We start from the raw sequence: 21,710 nt of genomic DNA, 5'->3' as shown, positions 1-21,710 counted from the left end.
TCTCCTTTGTTTCCAATAAAACATCAAATCCCTTCTACCAAAGAGAAAAACAAACACTGTATGCTAACGCACATATATGGAATCTTAAAAAACAGTACTAATGAACCTAGTGGCAGGGCAGGAATGAAGACTCAGACGTAGAGAACGGACTTGAGGACACAGGGTGGGAAGGGGAAGCTGGGACGAAGTGAGAGAGTAGCACTGACACATATACACTACCAAATGTAAAATGGATGGCTTAGTGGGAAGCTGCTGCATAGCACAGGAAGATCAGCTCAATGCTTTGTGACGACCTAGAGGGGTGGGATAGGGAGGCTGGGAGGGAGGCTCAAGAGGGAGGGGATATGGGGATATATGTATACATATAGCTGATTCACTTTGTTGTACAGCAGAAACTAACACAACACTGTAAAGCAATTATACTCCAATAAAGATATAAAAAAAAATCCCTTCTACCCCCTCTGGTCTGGATCTGCCCTCCACGAATCTTTGTTGAGATGTAAAATGAGAATAAGTAAAAATAAAATATTTAGACAGCATGCCTAACCATCCCCTCATCTTCCCCCTCTGAACCTGGTCCTGTCTCCTGTCCCATATCTCAGTGAACCCTAGCCAGAAATTTAGGATCACTCTTCCCATCTCTGCAATCCCAAATCCATCCAGGTTATCACCAAGTGCTGTTGATTTTTGCTTCCTAAATCTTTTTCAAATTGGTCCACTGTTCTCTACCTGGACACTCCCAGCTCAGTTGGAGCCCTTGGCATTCCCATCTGGGGTACTGCCTAACCTCCTAACCCTTTTAATGTCTGCCACTCAGCAACGAGGCTCTTCATTTGCAAAGGAAAATCTGATTTGACTGCCCCACCATTCCCCTTAGAACTCTCCCCAAACTCCCCTGCCCTAAGGACCACATCAAAGCCCCTTCGCCTGGCCAGCAAGGGATGCTCTCCAACCTCCTCTCCCTAGGTCTCCCTTGCTTGCTGAGCCCTCACCATCCTCACCACGATCTCTCCTTCTATTGAGCCTGTTCCCTTTCCGCCAAAAAGCTTGGCCCTCCCTGTGCCATTCAACCCTGCACTATCCCTTAGGCCTTAGCTCAGTCCTCACTTCCTCAAGGAAGTCTTCCCATAGCCCTGTGGCTAGGTCTGAAGCCCCAAATGCTCTCTGAGCAGACACCTCTCCTTCATAACTTGGATTAAAGAGATACCTTCACATATTTATCTGATTCTACCACTGGACTGCAAGTATGTAGGTGAGAAACAAATGTATGACTGGTCTAAAAGTATGCTGAGCGAGAGAGAAAGATCTAGTGCAAATGTCTCATGCACTGCATCACCTATTCAAACCTCACATCTTGCCGGCCCGTGTCATGTGTCTGTTTGGACATCATTTACTAATTCTGCCACAGCTTAACAGAGAAATACCTTTTCCTACCATAATTTTAAAAAGAATAAAAGACATTCCTTGGTATACAAGGAACTAAAACAAACAAACACAGAATACAAATATACACCTTTACTGTTTTTAAGGACAATGTATCCCTGGGAGACTTATTAAGATAGATTCTGTTTCCTTCTTTCTTCAGAAAGTTTCAAAAAATGAAGATAATGAAAGAACATAAGAGCCTTCAAAACTTCATCTGGCCCTCTCCAGAAGTCCTTCAGCAGGCAGGAATCTGAATAAGCTCTTAAAGTTCAGAAGAATTATACTGTGTTGATTAAGAATCTCTTTTGCTATTTGGCTACTCTGGCCTCCTGCAGATGTTAAAAAGGCACTGCAAAACCAATATCGCTTTCTTTTTGTTAAAAATTCTTCCATGGCATTGGTATAAAATGTTTGCAGTTACTAGGCTGCCAGTAAAATGATTGCAGTTACTAGGTTGCCAGTATTTATCAAGTTATATGGGAAGGCTTACTAAATTAAAAAATGATTATTTATTCATTTCTCCACCTGAAACAAGGATTGCTCTCCTTCACCATCACCTCTATTCCATTCTGTGACAAAACTAAAAGATTTCCTCTAGTCTGGCAAAACATAACATGAAAACAGATGTCACATAATTACTAATATCTAACGTGTGTGGTATGAGATACTCCCAGTGAAGGAAATTGTCACAGACCCGGAACTAGCTAATACATCGCTCACAGTGCTGTATAGTAACATGGTCCCCAAATCCTCAGTGCACACGTGCTACAAATGCTTCCAGTCATTTTGTATTAGCGGAGTTCCAGGAAATGTAGGAAGAGGAGTAAAGCTTGGGCCAATATGGAACAGAAAGAAGGGAAGAGCCTCTAGAGGTGAGATATAAGAGCATGAGTTTAGTGGGAAGAGAAAATCAAAGGGAGAGGCTCTCTTGAAAATGTAAGCCACATTCTTAAGGAAGCCACTAGAATTGCCACAGTAAAGTCCTGAACTGTTTTTACTTGAACATTACAAGTGAGTGTACCCAGTAAGGCTGTGAGACTTGGAGCCACCTAGATGGCTGACATCTGAGTGCCACAAATATAAGAATAAAAAACATAAAATTCTAGGACCATTTAGCTGATAAATGCAAACAAACTCACACACCTAGAAAGCCTTTATAAGTACTTTTAATATGGCCCAGTACAACTGTTAGTGGATCAATTATCAACCTGAAAGGATATTGGCTGACAATGTCAAAGGATGTAACCATGACGAACTAAGGAAACAAGTTCATACAGAATTGTACACTTAAAATGGGTACCTCTTATTGTATATAAGAAGGTACATTCTTTGTATGTAAATTATACCTCAATAGAGTTTTTTTTGAATAGAGTTGATTTTAAATGCATCATTTAAAAATAATTCAGGGCTTCCCTGGTGGTGCAGTGGTTGGGAGTCCGCCTGCCGATGCCGGGGACACGGGTTCGTGCCCCGGTCCGGGGGGACCCCATATGCCGCGGAGCGGCTGGGCCCATGAGCCATGGCCGCTGAGCCTGCGCGTCCGGAGCCTGTGCTCTGCCACGGGAGAGGCCACAGCAGTGAGAGGCCCGCGTACGGCAAAAAAATAATAATAATAATAATAATAATTCACCTCATAGTTATAGACTAATATAAATTGACTACCCTAGTTATTATGATAGATTAGGTAGTTAATGAAATGTTCAAAAAATAAAATGTAGTTATCAAGATAAAAGATGAGGCACCCAAAGAACAATTTTCACTAACCCCTCTAGCAAAGCAAATAGCAACTCTCTTCACTAGAAAGAGATAGGTGAACTTTCAAAACAATTTAGCTCCATATTTATAGATCATACAAAATTCTAGGTGTACTTGATTTCATACAGCCCACACTTCCAGACATTATATACAGATGCTCTCAAACCACCTTGTCTACACCAAACTCAGACTTGGTATTGTCAGCAAATGAATGGAAATTTCAAAGAGTACATGGTAATAATGCCTGCCAGACAGCATTTCAGTTTAGTAATATTAACCATCATGTTCGTACTGTAGTTATTGTGCAATTGTGTTACAATTTTATTTCATTTTCCTTCATTTTATAACAATGAATAGATAATGAGAAAATGAAAACTCCATTTCTAGTGATAAAAAAATTGAGACAAAGATAGCATTAATTAGGCATGCCAAATGCAGGCAATCTACAACCTCAATCAGACAATCATTGGATTTAAGCTGTGTTCAATAGTGGACAAAATTTAAATGATGGAAATACATCCTCTAAGACTAAATCTAAGATGTGCCAAGAAAATGTAGCTCTTTAATTTTCTACAACTGATTTAACCTTGCTTTTCAAGCTCTGACCTTGACTTTAACTTGCATTCTATAGTAGCTCAGTCCTTGCTTGTTTATAGTTTCTTTCAGGCAAAGGCTCAGTTTCTCCCTTCAGATTTTCTCCCTGCTCCTACCAAGATGGCAGCTGGGTGTATGGATGTGGGTGGGGTTATGTAACTTCACTGTGGTAAGGGAAGGGCTCATAGATAAACATGCACGGGCCCTTGTGCTGTTCCCTGGGGCTCTGTGGTCCCCAAGACAAGGTTCCTTATAGGCCTGGACCCCAGACACTGGCCTGATGCTAATGTTGGACCCCGTGCAGGCTGTGGGCTCAGGTATGTGCTCTTGGCTTAGAGCCCAGGGATCTGGCCTGGTTGTTTGGCTCCTCAGTTTTAATTGGTAAAGCCATCTAGACTAGACGCTGCAATCTCATTTACTCCTGCTACCTGGCCAACAACTATAGTGTTGCTATCAGCTTGCCCCTCAACACAGCATCCCCAATGACAGGTTCACTGGCTCTCAACCTAGCTACCTGGGGTGTGTAGTAACTTTGGGATTCCTTGGAAGACACTCACAAGCTGAAGGAGGCCTAGGCATCCTCTCTCCGCCTAACTACATCATGCCACATTTTACTCTGCTGTCACTGCTTCCATTGTGACGAGGCAACCTTGCAAGGCAGTTTCTTCCTTGAGTTCCAAGAGGGGAATGGGGCATAAGCGTCCTTCTCTTTTGGCTTTACCCTCAACCTACTGTCCTCCTAAACCCAGAATTTCAGTCCCCTGAGGTGGTGGGAGGGGTGGGGGAAGAGAATGTCAAGACTTGCCTGCCTTAACTCCGCCTCTTCTATCCACATTCCTTTGGCACCTGGAAGGGCTGTCTTTTGTTTCTCTTTTAAGTGTCAAAGGAACTTCCCCTGTGAAGAGGCATTCACCCTAGTCTCTCACATGGAACCATGATAAGAAAAGATCAGGAGAGAAAAACCAATTTATTGACCAAAGATATATCACCAGGTATTCCAGAAAGATTATCTGTTAAATATATAAACATTCAGGTATAATGATAGAAGAATAAACAAAAAAAGGTTTAGAATTAAAATGGACTGATGATCGACATAAAAATACATGGTCCAAATGAAGGCAAACATCTACTTTTTGTTGAACTAGTTATAGAGACAGCTTGGTACAGATTCCTTGATTGAGAGAAGAACTGACTGTGCCTAACTTTCTCACGGCCAATTTTCCCAGTAAATTATATAGCTACCTTTGAAGTCAGCATACTAAGTTTTGCAGACATTGGTGGGTAAACAATGTACAGAATGCTAACAACAGCAGATTGTTATAGTAGCAATGATAATTGCTACCATAAAGGCAAGTTGCTCACTGCTTCCTGGGAGCCTAGCAAAAACCAGACCCATGATTATAGACTCATACCTTCTGCTCAAGTTAGAGACAGTATAGCTAAAATGGTTATTAAATCATTGCTTAAGAATATCTGATTCTATTCTGCTTTTATTAGTCAATAAACTGATGAATTATGCATATGTATATATAAAATATAAAATCTTTGATTTTGGGCAAATACTTTGCCCTAATTTGACAATTTCCTATAAAATAAGAAAACGAGTAAAGTCTGGTAAAGAAAGCTAACACACTGTCAAGGAGGGGGAAATAGGACCTAAGAAGTGGCCAAAGCAGGGTGCTTTTATACTTTTTAGACAAAGAAACAATAAATTTGTGAGGAATTGACAGGACAAAGAAACTTGGGCTTTGGGTGCTCAATTAGTGAAGAATTTTACAAGAGCTTGGGCTTGGGGTAGCAAATTAAAGAAGTAACAAGGTTTATATATACAGGCTTCTCGGCTCCAGGTTTCCTATCTCTGATGATAAGGGGGTCCCTCTATCTCTGGATACAGCAAGTGCACCTTTCACATGAGAGATGTATTTTCTGCTTTTAGGGGGACAGAGGTAGGTCAGAGTTTCCTTCTTGCATCAGCTGTTTCTCAAGCAACGTCAGTTCAAAATAATCAATATGCCATTGTGGCATATTTTGGGGTGACCCACCTTGAGTCCCAACATCACCGAGGCTTAGTTTTTTCCAATTCATGAAAAATATGCCAGGGTTTTAGGACAGAAACATGCTTAAGGAACTCCAAAGTCCAAAAGCAACAGAAATTATGTTCTGTATAATATCTTTAGGGTAGCAAGGCATAAGGTCCTCAAGTGCGGGATTACTACGACACTGCCAAGATGTGAAAGGCTGGTAGGTATAACAAGAGAAACTGAGAAGCTCCCTACTCAAATAACTGAGCTGGATTACCTCTAGGGACCCTGTGATCATGCTTTCTGACAGATCTGTTCACATATAGGCAGACAAGGAAACAGAATGGTACAACCAAAATCTGAAAAAAGTTCCAAGTCACACCTTTTTGCCACAACCATAATCCATGTAGAAAACTGAAAAGTACATTCAACTTAGGTAGTAACAATTTTTCTTTTCTTAAAAAACTTATTTTCAAAGTATCTAGTTAATTTATTGAAAACTTGTTATGTGATGCATTGTGGGGAAAACTAGAAAATGCCAGATTCACTTTCTCTTACCATAGAAAGAGATGTGTATCAAACATAAATCAGCAATCTGTAATATTTTTGGAAGAGCTAAAAGTCTGGCTTATCTTTATATCCAAGTAGCCGGCACTTTATCTTACATGTGATAGGTATGTAATAAAGGTCTGCTGAAGTGAACTGTACCATATTTTCACATAGTCATGGTCATGTTTACCACCATCACATAAAGAAGCTGGATGACCTCATACATGCTACCTTAAGCGCTAAAGCAAAAAAGAAAAGGAGGGGGAGGAGGGAGAGAAAAATTCCCAAAGTGGCCGTGCCTTTGAAACAACCATAGAATATAAATCTCAAGCAGTGCAATGTTTCAAGAGAATTAGCCAAAGAACACTGTAAACCTAACAAAATTCTGATATGTCTGGCTACTTGATGTCAAGATTATCACGGAAGCTTCCTAGTTGAAATCCTCTTCTAGTAACATTCTCCCAAGGCCTCAATGAGGTCATCAGTTTTGCACCTAATAGATATTTCAAACATACTCTGCTTGTCAATCACTGGATTCAGGAAAAGAAACATATATTACATTTCATGCAGCCTGGAAGCTGTTCAAAACTTCCAGTATAAAGTTTTAATTCCATGCTTCATCTCCTAACTTTTAAGGAAAAGCACCCCTGCTCCTGTCACAGCTAATTATTCGCAGTCTCTCAACTTAGCCTTCACACATACTTGCTTCTATCTGCTCACACTCTGCCTCCAGCATTCATCCTTTCTTCATTCATTCATTTGTTCAATCAACAAACATTTCCCAAGCTCCTATTAGGTGACAGGCACTGTGCTTAGCAGTGCGGATACATAGGAAACAAGACAAATCGGGGGAGGGTCCCTGTTCTTATGGCAGTTACATTCTGGAGGGAAGAGACATAATAAGTGAACAAGTATCAGACAAGAAGATAACAGTAACTGCTATAAAAGAAAGCAAAACAGGTCAACTTAATAGAGTGTTCATTTGGGTAAGGGAGTACCCAAGGAAGTGACATTTTAGCTGCTACTTAAATGATAGCCAACCCTGCTACTTCTAGTTAATTCTTCTTTTCCTCCTTCAAAACCTTTCTTCGGGGCCTCCCTGGTGGCACAGTGGTTAAGAGTCCGCCTGCCGATGCAGGGGACACGGGTTCGTGCCCCGGTCTGGGAAGATCCCACATGCCACGGAGCGGCTGGGCCCGTGAGCCATGGCCGCTGAGCCTGCGCGTCCGGAGCCCGTGCTCTGCAACGGGAGAGGCCACAACAGTGAGAGGACCGCGTACCACAAAAACAAACAAACAAACAAAAAAACCCTCCTTCGGGAAGCACTGCATGATCCCCCAGCTTGTTTTGTGTGCTCCTCTCTTGCAGTCGGTAGCTCACTAACCACACCTCCTACCAAGCTCTCACCACAACTTCCCTGGAATCTCTGGTTTGCAATCCTGCCTCAATGCCCACCTCAGACTACACTTAAGATCCAAGAGTACAGGCACTTCACATAACTCTCGCCCCTAAGACCTAGCAGAAAGGCCTCCAAATGGGTGGGCTGGGGGAATTAAGCAGTTCAATTGCTCTAAGTACTTCTTAAGGATCTTACAGGGACCAAGAAGAAATGAGGCAATGGACACACAAAGGGCATAGAAACAGGATAAGTAAATTTTATCATAACTAAAAACATCACAGAAAATAAAGACTGAAATATTATTTTTGTTAAAAGGACCAATCCCCTGAGTTTTGAAATGATCTGTTTTGTGACATTTTCATTCTCTGTTGGCCCAAGAACTCCTCAAGGGCAGAGACCACATCCCAATCATTATACTGTCATGAGCCTTTCCCTTCCAGAATGTGGGTTCTCTACAATCACTAATCATGTCCTTCCTGTTTTTTATTCCAAACATCCAGCAGGACCCACTATAGCAGGTGTTTTAACAGATGTCTGCTTAATGAATTACATTTTAAGTTTCAAAGCTCACTCCTGTGGTTTCTCTTGAGCCAGAACTAACAAAGAATCTTTATATATCAACAAAGAATGTATTTAAACGGCATGGATGATAAATCAATACAAATTTGAAAAAGATATCTGCTTCAGATAAATCACGCAGTTATTCAGATAAATCACATAGTGAGAAAGTGCCTGTAGAAATTTAAGAACCAATGGTATGAAAAAATGCAAATTAATGGATGACTTTAAGAGAAGTTATACATTATTCTCTAACAAAACATGGCAGAAATTTTATATTCAACACCCTGTGTTTATAAGGAACAGAACAAACTATTAGATTATACTATCAAGTACATAGAATATATATGTAAATGAAACTTGATTCCACATTTTAAATGAATGGAAAAATTTACATATTTTCACTGAAAAATCAAGTTAAAGGGCAGCACAAATCTTTTCTGAACAAAGGAACTTGGCTACATTATAACCACTTTACAATAAGACCCTAAAGTAGAATTTAAATCTAAGGGCATGGATAATATTCATATAATGCCTTGTGAATCACATCCTTCTAGTTATTCTACTACCTGTATTTGAACAAAAAGGCACCTAAAGCAATAGAAAATGTCACAACTGTATAAAGAACTGTGATAAATAATAGATATATCATAAAAAATAATCTGGTTAAATTTTCTCTTGAGCCCTAAACAACCAAAGAAAAAGGCAGAGATTTCTAACAAAATCATTATTTCCTACTTTCAGAAACAAATAAAAAAATCTGATTATTAGAGGACTATATATCCAGCTTAAAATATAAGATATGTACAGGTTATTTTTCATACTCCTGTTGCCAGATCTATCTATATGGCTTCATAAGAAAGAAAACAAAAAGTGTTTCTAATTAGAAACACTGTTTAATTACATTTAATTCTGTGATAATTTTCAGAAGCCCAGAAGCACTTCTTTCAGACACAATCTTGATTTCAAACAAATAATAATACAGCAAACTGAAAGTCAAAGGATGTCACACATCCAGAAGAAGTGTGAACACTTTAGATCCAGAGCCACACTGCCTGGATTTGAATCCTGGCTCTACCATCTACTAGTTGAGAGACTTTAGGCAAGTTTGTTAACTTCTCGGTGCCTCAACTTCTTTTGTCTAATGGAAAAGCATCAATTAGCAGAGCATTAGACCAGAAAACTGGGTCTAATGATATCACTTATTCCTGAGGTTGCTATTAGGATTAAATGAGAGGATACAAGGAAAATGTTCAGAACAGCACATGAGCTAAATGTTATTACCGTTATTACCATCATCAAGTTCAAAATGCTCTGCTGCGGGGCATTCCCAGATCACTAAAGCAAGTTTCCAGAGGAAAGCCAAGAGCATGGGATTTGTCCCTGAGGGGCTTCTCCTGACGCTGGAGAGAACTAACAGTCCTTACTACATAAAGTCCAGGCTCACAGTAAAGCCAAACTTCCCGTCCAATACGCTAATGCCAAAGAAAGCCGACATTCCTCCTGGACTGGGAGGATTACGGGGCTGCAGCTTCTGCAGGTGGCAGAAGAGTGTCCAGGACTTGGGACAGTGGTGGTGCTTGAAGAGAGCCCTCCAGACTGATCACTAAGCACCAGAGCCTGGAGAGCTGGGGCCAGGGAACCAATGCCCATTGGAGCACAGCTCCTGGCAAAGGGTTTAGTGGTAACCTGAGTAAAAAGCAATGGTAACCATGGTAAAAACAAAGCACTAAGGACTATGCCCCTTGCCCCATTTGCCTGGTATGTCATAAAACAAAGGAGGCTTGTATCAGTCCATGGGAAGCAAAGGAGCGCCAGTAATACCAACAAGCCAGGTGGTGTGGAGTTAGATTTAGTTTTATTTCTAAAATAAAAAATTGTGTTTCTACCTGAATGCCATGGGGCAAATTAAAATCTATTTCACAGGACTTTGACTCCATAAAACTGTGAGATCTCTGAAGGTAAGGACTAAGTCTCAACCAGTGTCTGATATATGGTATATATGAAGAATGAACTGATGTTTATTATCACATAAATGGTGTTTACAGAATTTTCACACACACGAAAACTTGTACTTTTGGTAAAGATGGAGTAGCCCCATTTCTCCCAGGTCCTTCCTCTTAAAACTAAAAACCCCTGTACATAACACACAAAGATAGGAAGAAAGGGTGGAAAGGAGGAGGACGAGTGCCTAGAGACTTCAGGACCTGAGGAACACCACAGCAGTGAGTTCCCTGGGATTCCTCACTGTCTCCCATGTATCCCCAACAGGGTGCCACAGAAGCCTCTGACCTGGAACCGACAAGAGACAAATATAAAAAAGTGCCAAGAAAAGCCTGTTCCCACCGCTAAAAGACCAAGAAAAGGATGAGCTAACAATGGAAAATCTTTCTGGCAATACTCACCCTACTCAGGCAAACATGAATGGAAAAACTGCACCACCATTCCACTGAGGTTTCAGTGGGGCTAAGCGGTTAGACACTCTTACACACACACACACACACACACACACACACACACACACTCTCTCTCTCTCTCTCTCTCTCTCTCTCTCTCTCTCCCCCACCCCGAGGAAGCAGGGACCTAATCTTCCATCCCCAGCCTGGCAGAAGCAGACAGCACTCCATTCCCCTCTTGTGGTGTTGGTGGGTCCAGCCCCTGAGCTGATCTTCTATCTTCCCCTAGGCAGAAGCAGGCAACAGTACTCTGGCGCCCCTGCGAGGGTAGTGTCTGCAGGACAGAGCAGAGGCAGTGCGAATTAGTGGTCCACTTTCTCTGGGAAGGTATTAGCAGGGCCAAGTGAGGAGCTGAACACCTGCCCTATCCATCTGCAAGGAGGCAGTGGGAGTAAGAACAACACTTCTGCAGAGGTGGTATCAGGGGGGCCAAGCAGGAAACTGAACATACACCCCCCACCCGACCCTCACACAATCCCACAACAGGGAAGCTGCCTGCTTAACAAAAAAAATCAAAAAGGATCCAGAGTCTCATAATATACAAATTGACCAGGATACAATAAAAAATCACTTGTACCAAGGACCTGGAAAGTCACAACTTGAATGAGAAGAGACATCCACCAAGGTGAAATAAATGTTGGAATTATCTGACAAGGATTTTAAAGCAACTCTAATAAAACTACTTCAACAAGCAACCCCAAAATGCCCATGACACAGTCAAAAAATAGCCCCAACCAAAGCCTGCTCTCTCTCGAACTAAAAGACCAGAAAAGGAGCAGCCTAGCAAGATGGAAAACTTTTAGACAATAACCACTCTACTGCAGCCAGATGAAACAGTAAAAATTGTGACTCCACTCACACCAGCAAAGGCAGAGTGGGAAGCAGACCCAATCCCCTGCCAGGGTAGTGTCAGTGGAGGCCACGTGGGGAGCAGTAACAAGGCACACCTGCCCCTCCCGCCCCTCCTAACCAGGGTGGTCAACATGTTACCACACGCAAGTCCATGCGCCCGATGCGCAGAGAGGCCAAACGATACCAAAACGTCAGCGTTTGGAGCAGAGAAAGCTTTATTGCGGTGCCATGCAAGGAGATGGGTGGCTCATGCCTTAAAAACCCTGAACTCCCCAAAAGCTTTCAACAAAGCCCTTTTATAAGAAAGGTGAGGGAGGGGTGTGGTTAGTTGTTGCAAACTTCTTGGTGTCAGATCCTTTGTTCTTGAGGTCAGGTCATGATGTTCCTGTAAACCTCCACCTAAACAAATGTTATTCCCTGTTCTGACAAGAAAGGGCAAGGTTCCAAGGATCGACTTTCGCCCTCCAAGGTCCAGGCCCTGGCTAAGAAAAGGGGGTCCCTGAGCGGGGAGCGTTCGTCCAGCACCCAGTCTGGGTCCTCCCACCAGTGCCCAGGCCCAGCTGAAGAGGCAGCTCTCAGCTGGCGGCGCCCACCCAGCCGTCTTCACTGAGGGAGCCAGGCGTCCAGGACCCAGCCGGCCCTCAGGCTCCTCAGACCACCCAAAGGGGGTTGGGGGGGGGTCCTGTGGACTGTGACCCATGGAGACCGCCACCGCCATTAGGTCAAAGAGGCGGGGATGGGGGACAGGTTTGCTGTCGCCTCAAGGCCTGGGCCTGGCCAGTGGGCAGCCGTGGCGAGGGCTCCGGAGCTCTTTGGGACACAGCCCACAGCCTGTCCCCTGGGCCCCCAGCTCACCTGACGGCCGCCATCTGCCTCTCAACGCACTCTCCACCGCGAGGACCACTGTCTGGCCAACCACTGGCAGAGCTCGACCTCTAACCACCACGCTAAAGCTCTTGCACTAACAGTTGTGCGGTAATGGCCGCGTGTTCTCGTGCTCTCGGCTGTGTGCCCACCCAGCCCCTATTACAAAGAGAGGCCTAGTAGAGAGCCCAACTCCCAACCACACCAGTCACAAGGAGCCCCTCTCCAGTGGGTGTCAGTGGAGGCGAACTGAGGAAACCAAATTTCCATCCCCATCTGGTGTCCCCTCCCCTGCCAGAGGAATGTCAAAGGAGGCCAGATAAGACAGAAGATTAAATAAGGTCGAATCTAACGACATAATGTCCAAAATGTCCAGGTTTCAATAGAAAATGACTTGTCATGCTAACGAACTGGAAAACCTCAACACGAATGAGAGAAGACTATCGAGATGCTAACACAGAGATGTCAGAATTATGTGATAAAGATTTCAAAGCAGCCATCATACAGAAGTCTAAAGGAAATTTTAATTTCATATCACTTAATGAAAATATATCAAAATATGTGGGATGCAGCTAAAGCAATACTAAGAAATTAATAGCACTAAATCCATATGTTAGAAAAGAAGAAAGGTCTCAAATCAATAATCTAAATTCTTACCTCTACACTAGAAAAAGAAAATAAACCCAAAGCAACATGGAAGGAAATAATAAAGATAAAAGCAGAAAGCAATGAAATTTCAAACAGGAAAATGACTGAAAAAAAATCAATGAAGCAAAATCTGTTTCCACAAAAAGATTGATAAAGTTGATTAACCTCTACCAAGGCTGATAAAGACTTTTGAAAAGAGAGAAGACAAAAATCATCAATATCAGGAATGAAATAGGGGAGATGCCTACAATCCTGTAGCCATTCAAAGGATAGTAAAGAAATACCACAAATTTTACACTCATAAATTTGACAACTTACAAAAAAATGGGCCAATTCCTTGAAAACCACAAGCTACCAAAACTTAACCAAGATGAAATAAACAATAGTCAGATAATTATTAAATACAGTGAATTTGTAATTTTAGAGTTTCCAATAAAAGAAATCTTCAGGCTCTGATGGGTTCACTGGAGAATTCTACCAAACATTTAAAGACGAATCAGCATCAATTTTACATAATCTCTTCCAGAAATTAGAAGAGGAAGAAACACTTCTTAGCTCATTTTATGAGGCTACTACTATGTGGATACCAAAACCCTGTCAGCACAAAAAATGGAAACTATAGACTGATATCGCTCATGAACTCAGGCACAAAAATCCTCAAAATATTAGCAAATCAAATCCAGCGATATATAAAAAGAAGTATGCACCATGACCAAGTTGGATTTACTCCAGATATGCAAGGCTGATTCAATATTTGAAAACCTTAGCAACATGGTAAAAAAGGAAAATCATGCAATAGAAGAATCTGACAAAATTCAACACCCATTCGTGATTTAAAAAAAAAAAAAAAGAAACTCTCTGGCAAGCTAAGAATGGAAGGTAATTTCCTAAACTTGATAAATATCATCCACAAAACCCTACCGCTAACATCATATTTAATGGTGAAAGACAATGCTTTTTCCCTAAGATCGCAAACAAGACAAGAAAGTCTGCTCTAATCATTGTTACTTAACACAGTATTGTAAGTTCTTATCAGAGTAATAAGCGAAGAAAAAGAAATAAAAAGCAAACACATTGTAAACAAAGGAATAAAATGGACACAATTTGCAGATGACATGATTGTCTACATACAGAATCCCAAGGAATCCACCAAAAAACTCCTAGAACTAGTGAGTTTAGCAAGATTGTAGGATACAAGATAAACACACAAAAATCAATCATATTTCTATATACAAACCATAAAAATGTGGAGACAGAAATTAGAAGCAAAATACCATTTACAATTGCTCCAAGGAAATGAAATATAAACCTAAAAAAAATCTATAGGATCTGTATCCTGAAAATTATAAAATGTTAATGAAAAAAATTGAAGAGAACCTAAATAAATTGAGAAACATACTGTACTCTTGTATCAGAAGACTCAACAAGATGCCAATTCTCCCCAAAATGATGTATAAATTTAAAGTAATTCCTATCAAAATCCCAGCAAGTGTTTTGTAGATATAGGAAAGCTTATTGTAAAACAGAAATTGAAAGGCATATGACCTGGAATAGCTAAAGAAATTTCGAAAAAGCAGAATAAGGTGGGAGGAATCACTATATCTGATGTTGAGGCTTGCTACAGAGCTACATATCAGTAGTCAAGACACCATGATACTGGCAGAAGGATAAACACATCGATCAATGGGACACCTCAGAGAATCCAGAAATAAAGCCACGCAAATATGCTCAACTGATTTTTGCCTGCAAAAGAAATTCAATGGCGGAGGGAGAGATTTTTCAACAAGTGGTGCTATAGCAACTGGTCATCCACAGGCCAAAAAACAAAAAGCCTCAACCTACATCTCTCAAACAACTTACACAAAATTTAACTCAAAATGGATCATGGACTTAAATGCAAAATGTAAATCTATAAAATTTTAGAAGCAAACAAAGGAGAAAATCTTTAGGATAAAGGACTAGACAAAGAGTTCTTAGACTTACCACCAAAAATACAATACATACAAGGAAAAGAATTGTTAAATCACCTCATTAAAATTAAAATATTCTGCTCTGTGAAAGATCCTATTAAGCAATGAAAAGACAAACTACAAGCTGGAAGAAAATATTTTCAAACATATCCAACAAAGGATTTTAATCCAGAATATATATATTTTAAAAACTCCTTAAACTGAACAGTAATAAAACAAACATTCAACTAGAAAATGGACAAAAGACATAAAAAGATATTTCACTGAAGAGGATACAGAGATGCCAAATAAGCAAGTGAAAAGATATTCAACATTATTAGCCATTACAGAAATGCAAATTTAAGCTACCATGAGATCACCTACATACCTATCAGAATGGCTAAAATAAAAAATAGTTATAATACCAAATGCTGGTGAGCACATGGAGAAACGAGACCAGTCATACATTGCTGATGGGAATAGAAACCACTCTGGAAAAAGAGTATGCTAGTTTCTTACAAAACTATATGCTCATTTACCATACAACTCAGCAATTACACTCTTGGGCATTTATTCCAGGGAAATAAAAACACATTCACAAAGAAACCTGTACATGAATGTTCAAAGCAGTTTTATTTGTAATAGCCAAAAACTAGAAACAACCTGAAGGTCCTTCAATAGGTGAATAAACCGTGACACCGCCACTCTGTGGAATACTACTCAGCAATAAAAAAGAACAAACTATTGGTCCACACAAAAACTTGGATGGGTCTCAAGGGAGTTAAGCTGAGTGAAAAAGGCCAATTTCAAAAGGTTATATACTATATCATTCCATTTAAATAGCATTCTTGAAATGACAAAATTACAGAGATAAACAGATCAGTGGTTGCCAGAGGACAGATAGAGGGGAAGGGAGGGATGCAGCTGTGGCTACAAAAAGATTGCATAAGGAATCCTGGTGATGAAACTGTTCTATATCTTGACTGTGGTGGTCACACAAACCTACACAAGTGATAGAACTACACTTGTGTAGTTGAAGGATATATGGAATCTATTATTTCTTATAATTGCATGTGAATCTGTATCTCAAGATAAAAATGTAAAGAAAATCAAGCAAGCAATAGGTGAAAGTTAATGTGAAACAGGAAGTGAGGGTGGCAGTGTCCAATCTGATTCCAAGGTTTCAGGAGTTTTGCAGTCTTCCACAGAAACACACACCCCATTAGAAAATAATAGTGATTCTTCCTCAAGAAAAGGTCTGTGAGGAGGAAATGTGAAACACTCTTGACTGAACCAAGAGAATGGGTTTTCCAAATGAGACTGTCAGAGCAAGATGCAGTCAGATGGATTGGCAGGCTTATTGCTGTCCCCAGCTTCACCTTCCCCCGGTGCCCTGTTGGGTGGGAGGAAGCTTCTGATGAAGAGTAGATCAGTTAAAAGAAAAACAAAGAAGCTACATTTTTTTGCACATCTGAAAGTAGTAAGTATATCCGTGATCCTGCTACATATAATTAAAAATGCTAATACTAAAACCTTCTCTAACATAGTCTCTACAATTCCATCTCCAAATATCTATTATAGCGTATTTTGCTTAGATAAAGATGTACCAGTGAAGAATTCAAAAGACTAGGAAGATCAGTGCAGCTAGAAGCTCTCAGAGAAGGCAGTGATGCAGATTGCTCTCTTAAAACTTTACTGAACAAAGAACACTCTCTAGAATATATGATGGGCTAGGTCTACATTGCATGCAATAAAGCTGAACATGACAGTAGTTCAATGTGAAATGTTAAACAAATTAGTATTTCTCACTGTACAAAACTGCTTATGTAGCTGCCGTGCAAGAATAAAGTACTAAGCTCAGCATTTTCACCAATCATCTGTGATGAGCTTTAAAAAAGACATTTGAAGAAATGGTTAGATTTCTTTGGTATATATTTCAAACAAATTAGTTACATGGATAATACTCAAACCTGTTTCAACCTCTCTTGCATTCCAGATAAAATCTTAGGACAAATATCAAAAATGCTAGCCACCCCAAAAGACTGTCAAACTCAAAAGAATATAAGTTCCGAAATAATGTTTATTCAGTAGGGTTTATTAAATTGGATAAAGGCAAGAACTGTCAGTTACTGCAAAATTCATGTAAGAACACTTAGTAGTCCAGCTCTAAGCATTTCTTTTAAATTTCTCACATTAATGAGTTCTGTTTACAGTACTAAAATTCTATCATTCAAGCTTCAATGATTACATTTCAGAAAAAGGAAATCATTTGTGACATCTTTCTACAAAAGAGAAAAAAATATAATGAATAGAACCAGTATGTATAATACGATACACTAGGGGTGGGGGGGGTTAGGAAAAAAACAGTGCTTTATTTTCACAGTAGAAATTATGTAACATAAACATCCTTTTGACCCACACCAAAAAATCCACGAGAAAAGCTCAAATTTGAACACTGAGCATTATTTTAAAATCTATGTTTGTGAGTTTATACTGCATCTGTTTATACCAATACGTGGCAAATATCTATCACTTTCACATACACTGAACCATTCTAGGGGAATATGGGGGATAAAAAGGTCTTACTTATGCATCACCTAGTGCAACTTTTACTTAGAATGCAAGTTGAGTCAACCATTTTAAATATCAACACGTACCTGTTAATCCCTCTCTCTCCATCCTTCTATCCCAGACACCTCCAAAGAACCGTGGTAGTCTAATGTCTTTGTATCTGCTAGGCCTCACCACTGAGGTTGTTGAATACCACCTCCACTAAAACAAAAGTACACTGTCTATTGCACTTTCCTTTTCTTTCACAATTGAGCAGAATTGTAATGCTTTCAACCACGTGTGTAGATTTCTAGGTCATTTACACTGCTGCTGGCATGACTGCTGGCTCTGCAGAACTGCTGCTGGGCTGCAATGGCCAGTGTCCAGTAGCTAGATTTTTTTAAGAATTCCGCTTGTCAACAGGGAAATAAAAAGGCTGTGTATTTGAGTTAGAAACGGTGCTTCCTGCCTGTCCCATTCAAACTTGCTATGTGCTGTAATTTGCAGGGCTCTGCTCACTTCCTTGTTTGCTGTAACTATCGCAGGAAGAACTGTTTCTGTCTCCAGGAACCAGCTTGTCCCTGTGAAGGGACATAGTGGAGAGAGCAACAGTTGATAAGGAGCCAATGGAGGGGCTTGGCAGACCAGATGTATTGTGGTAAGGCTCACGCTCTGGATTCTTCACATGGTCTTTAATCCTCTTGAGAAAGACAAAGAAAAGCTCTATGATATTCAAGGCAAGAGACACCAAGGACACCAGCGGCATGAAGAGGATGAAGATGCTTTTCCCTGTGGGGCGAGAGAGGAAGTAGTCCACCTGACGCGGCAGGGGTCTCATTTGCAAGTGTAAACCGCATTCAGGTGGAAACCATAGATGTATCACTGGCTCAGCAGGAAAGCCACCTCAAAGACTGTCTTGAAGAAGAAACAGATGGTATAGGTTCACAGCAAGCCCTCCCTCATTTCCACCTTGCCATGTTCTTCAATGTCATACTTGAACTTCTTGATTTCAATTTCCTCCAAGTGCACCTCCACACTGGCACCATCGGTTGGGGCAACTTTGAGTTGCTCCTCTTTCTTGTTCAACTTCTCATCCTTTCGCATCACATAGATCGCGTGTGCTAGGTACAGAAGTGTGGGGACAGATGCAAATACAATCTGCAGGACCCAGAAGCACACGTGAGAGATTGGGAAGGACTCATCGTAGCAGACGTTTTCACAACTAGGCTGTCGAGTGTTACAACAAAAGGCAAACTACTCATCATCCCAGGTTGACTCAACTGCTGTCCCCAGTAGCAGGATTCAGAAAATGAAAAGGACTGAGAGCCATACCTTCCCTCCAGCTGTGGAGTAAGCTTGAACCCTGTCGAGGAGTTGGCCTAAGGCACGCCAGTCACTCATGCTGCCTGTTCGCTGTTCTTTCCCTTAAAAGTGAAGTAGGCACGCCAAGTGACTGCACTCCTTAGAGGACGAAGTAAAACGAAAAAGCAAGTTCAAGCACTCAAAACTGTCTAAACCTTACAAGTTTGCTACTCTTTGGTACCTTCCTCCTTCTTCCCCCTAATGAAAGGCAATTGCTGATACCTGATAAAAGCTTATGTGGATTCATTTTTCATACATGGTGAGTAAATACTCTTAAATAAGGATGTACATATATTGATAATGGGACAATTTACATAAATAGGGGAACAAAATAGACACATTTAAATATCTTCAATTCCAGAATAAGGCAATCTCCAAAGATTAAAAACTCAAACACAGACACTGAATTAAAAATTTACATGCATATACTGACTGATTCATTTTCAGACATATCAGGGCCATCATCTCCCAAACAGATAATGATATTCATCCAAGCATTATTTATGGAGTGCCTACTAGGTGCCAGGTACTGTACTAGGCACTGGCTCCTACTGTGATTCCTTTGGAACTCACAATCAACTAGCGGAACAGATAATCAAAAGCACAGTATTTTATTGATTTTTAAATTACAATTAATTGTAAGATAAACCATTATTTTATTTACCATTCGGAAAGCAATCAAGGTATCCAGGGTAAGATGTGCCCTAATTTCAGAAATGTGGGGGGAAATGTATATCTTAGAATCAATGAAAAAGGCTAAGTGAGTAAGTGAATATACAATTGCAAATTTAAATAAGTGCCAAGAAGGAAACAAATAGGCACCAACAGAGATTACCACAAGGAAACCCAGATTAGAATGTATAGAGTCAGCCAAGCAAAGACTGGAAAAACCGCTGCATGTGAAGCAGCAGCATGGGCAAAAATCTGAAAAGTGAAGGACTCACTGTACTCAAGGAGCTAGCTCAAAAGCAGGCAGCATGGTTACCAGGTAGTAGGCAGAGGTAGCAGAATGCTGCCAGAGGGGGCTACCTCAGGCACCTGCTTGGCAGGAGCAGAGAATCCCAGAGGCAGAAAGTGAAATTATACTGTGAGGCTGGGGCAAGATTGAGGCCATTGGAGAAATTATTAATGGCAGTTCGGGAGCTCTAGGGGACAGTGGGAGGGTTGTGGGAGGAACCAGGATGTGATAGAGGGATGTACAGATCAGTACAGAGACAAGGGTTCTGGGCTAATGGACGGCCAGCGAGTTTTGGTGGTGACAGAAAGTAAAAGAGGATGCCAAGAATCATGGGTCTGGACTTCCCCGGTGGCGCAGTGGTTAAGAATCCGCCTGCCAATGCAGGGGACACAGGTTTGATCCCTGGTCCAGGAAGATCCCACATGCCGCAGAGCAACTAAGCCCGTGTGCCACAACTACCGAAGCCCGTGTGCCTAGAGCCCGCGCACTGCAATGAAGAGTAGCCCCTGACCGCTGCAACCAGAGAAAGCCCGCGCACAGCAATGAAGACCCAATGCAGCCAAAGATAAAAATTAAAATAATTAATTAATTTAAAAAAAAAAAGAAAAGAATCATGGGTCTGATCCTGAGAGTCTCTGGAGAGGGAAATATGCAATCTATACTAGTGCTGTGGTCCTGAATGCTGTGGTGAATAAAGGGGCATTTTGCAAGGGTAGCTGCCATTCCAGTTAGCAGGGAGTAGTAGCAAGATCAGGACTGAAAAAGAAGAGCTGCTACTCTCTCCTTATCTGAGAACTGAAGTCAGGTCTCTGCCAACAGGGGCCTCAATTTAAATACTTATTTACTGAATGTGGACCATTATCTTCATTTGAATTGTTAGCACATGGAAGCTTTTTTGTTAAGACTAAAATGCTGACACACTGTGTTCATTCTTGTGGGTTTCTTCTCAAGAGCTTTAAAAAAAAAAAATCTCAGGAGGAGCAACTCTGATACCATCCACCAATCTGTTGAGAGTGGGTGGAACCTGGCATGGGGCACAACATACACCTGCTGTGCCACTACTGAAGACCTTCTATTCTTTCTCCATTTCCTCCTGACAGCACTCTTTCTTTATAAGAAACGTCTCTGAGCAAAAAGCCTAGGGAAAAGTTTCTGCCTCTAATTCAGAGCATGCCAAACAAACAGATCTTACTTTAAAACGGAGGACCACAGCTAACTGATTATTACATGGCGAAAATAATTATTTTCAACCAAATTATCTCAATACAGCACTGACTCATCATTTTTAAAACAAACTTTATTTAGTATATTAAGATAACATTCATAATATTTATATTTTAATTCTCCCACTTTAAAAAATTTAATTCCCAAAGGTAGATATTCATTTTAAACAATCAGGAAAATTAAAAGAGGAAAATATTTCTTAAAGTAAAAATAATATGAATTTGCCTACTAATAAGCAATCTTAAATACCATACAGCTTATTTGTTTCTTGGTTTAATGGCTGTTCCTCACAGTAGATTCAGTAAGAAAAATAAAACTTAAAATGAAACCTAAAAAGGGGGGACAAGGTTAATACAATTTACAATGTCTCATCTACCCAAAGTTGGTTACAACTGTTCTCCAAGGATAAGAACTGAAGCCTCCCAAAATGCAATTTTTTACCAAGTAATCCAATTATAAGGCTTAAAAGTACACACAGTGCTTTCTCAGTTGCTTAAATAACACATTTTAGCCAAACTGTCCTCTATCACACAGATTCTGAAAGTA

General features: G+C 40.7%; 1 protein-coding gene and 1 pseudogene across 2 annotated transcripts in view; both read right to left on the bottom strand.

The window, feature by feature from the left end:
- CDKL5 (cyclin dependent kinase like 5) overlaps window positions 1–21,710 on the bottom strand; it is a gene marked incomplete at its 3' end in the record, with an annotated part of 159,782 nt that overhangs the window by 91,500 nt on the left and 46,572 nt on the right. The gene's annotated exons all lie outside the window — the stretch shown is intronic.
- Window positions 18,021–19,021, bottom strand: LOC307069038 (gap junction alpha-1 protein-like; annotated as a pseudogene). The gene has a single exon. The product of its transcript is annotated as a gap junction alpha-1 protein-like (transcript).

The sequence above is a fragment of the Hyperoodon ampullatus genome (genome assembly GCF_949752795.1).
Source record: "Hyperoodon ampullatus genome assembly, chromosome: X".
Taxonomy (NCBI): domain Eukaryota; kingdom Metazoa; phylum Chordata; class Mammalia; order Artiodactyla; family Ziphiidae; genus Hyperoodon; species Hyperoodon ampullatus.
Note: the sequence above shows the minus strand (reverse complement) of the source record. Positions and strands in the feature narration are given on the sequence as shown.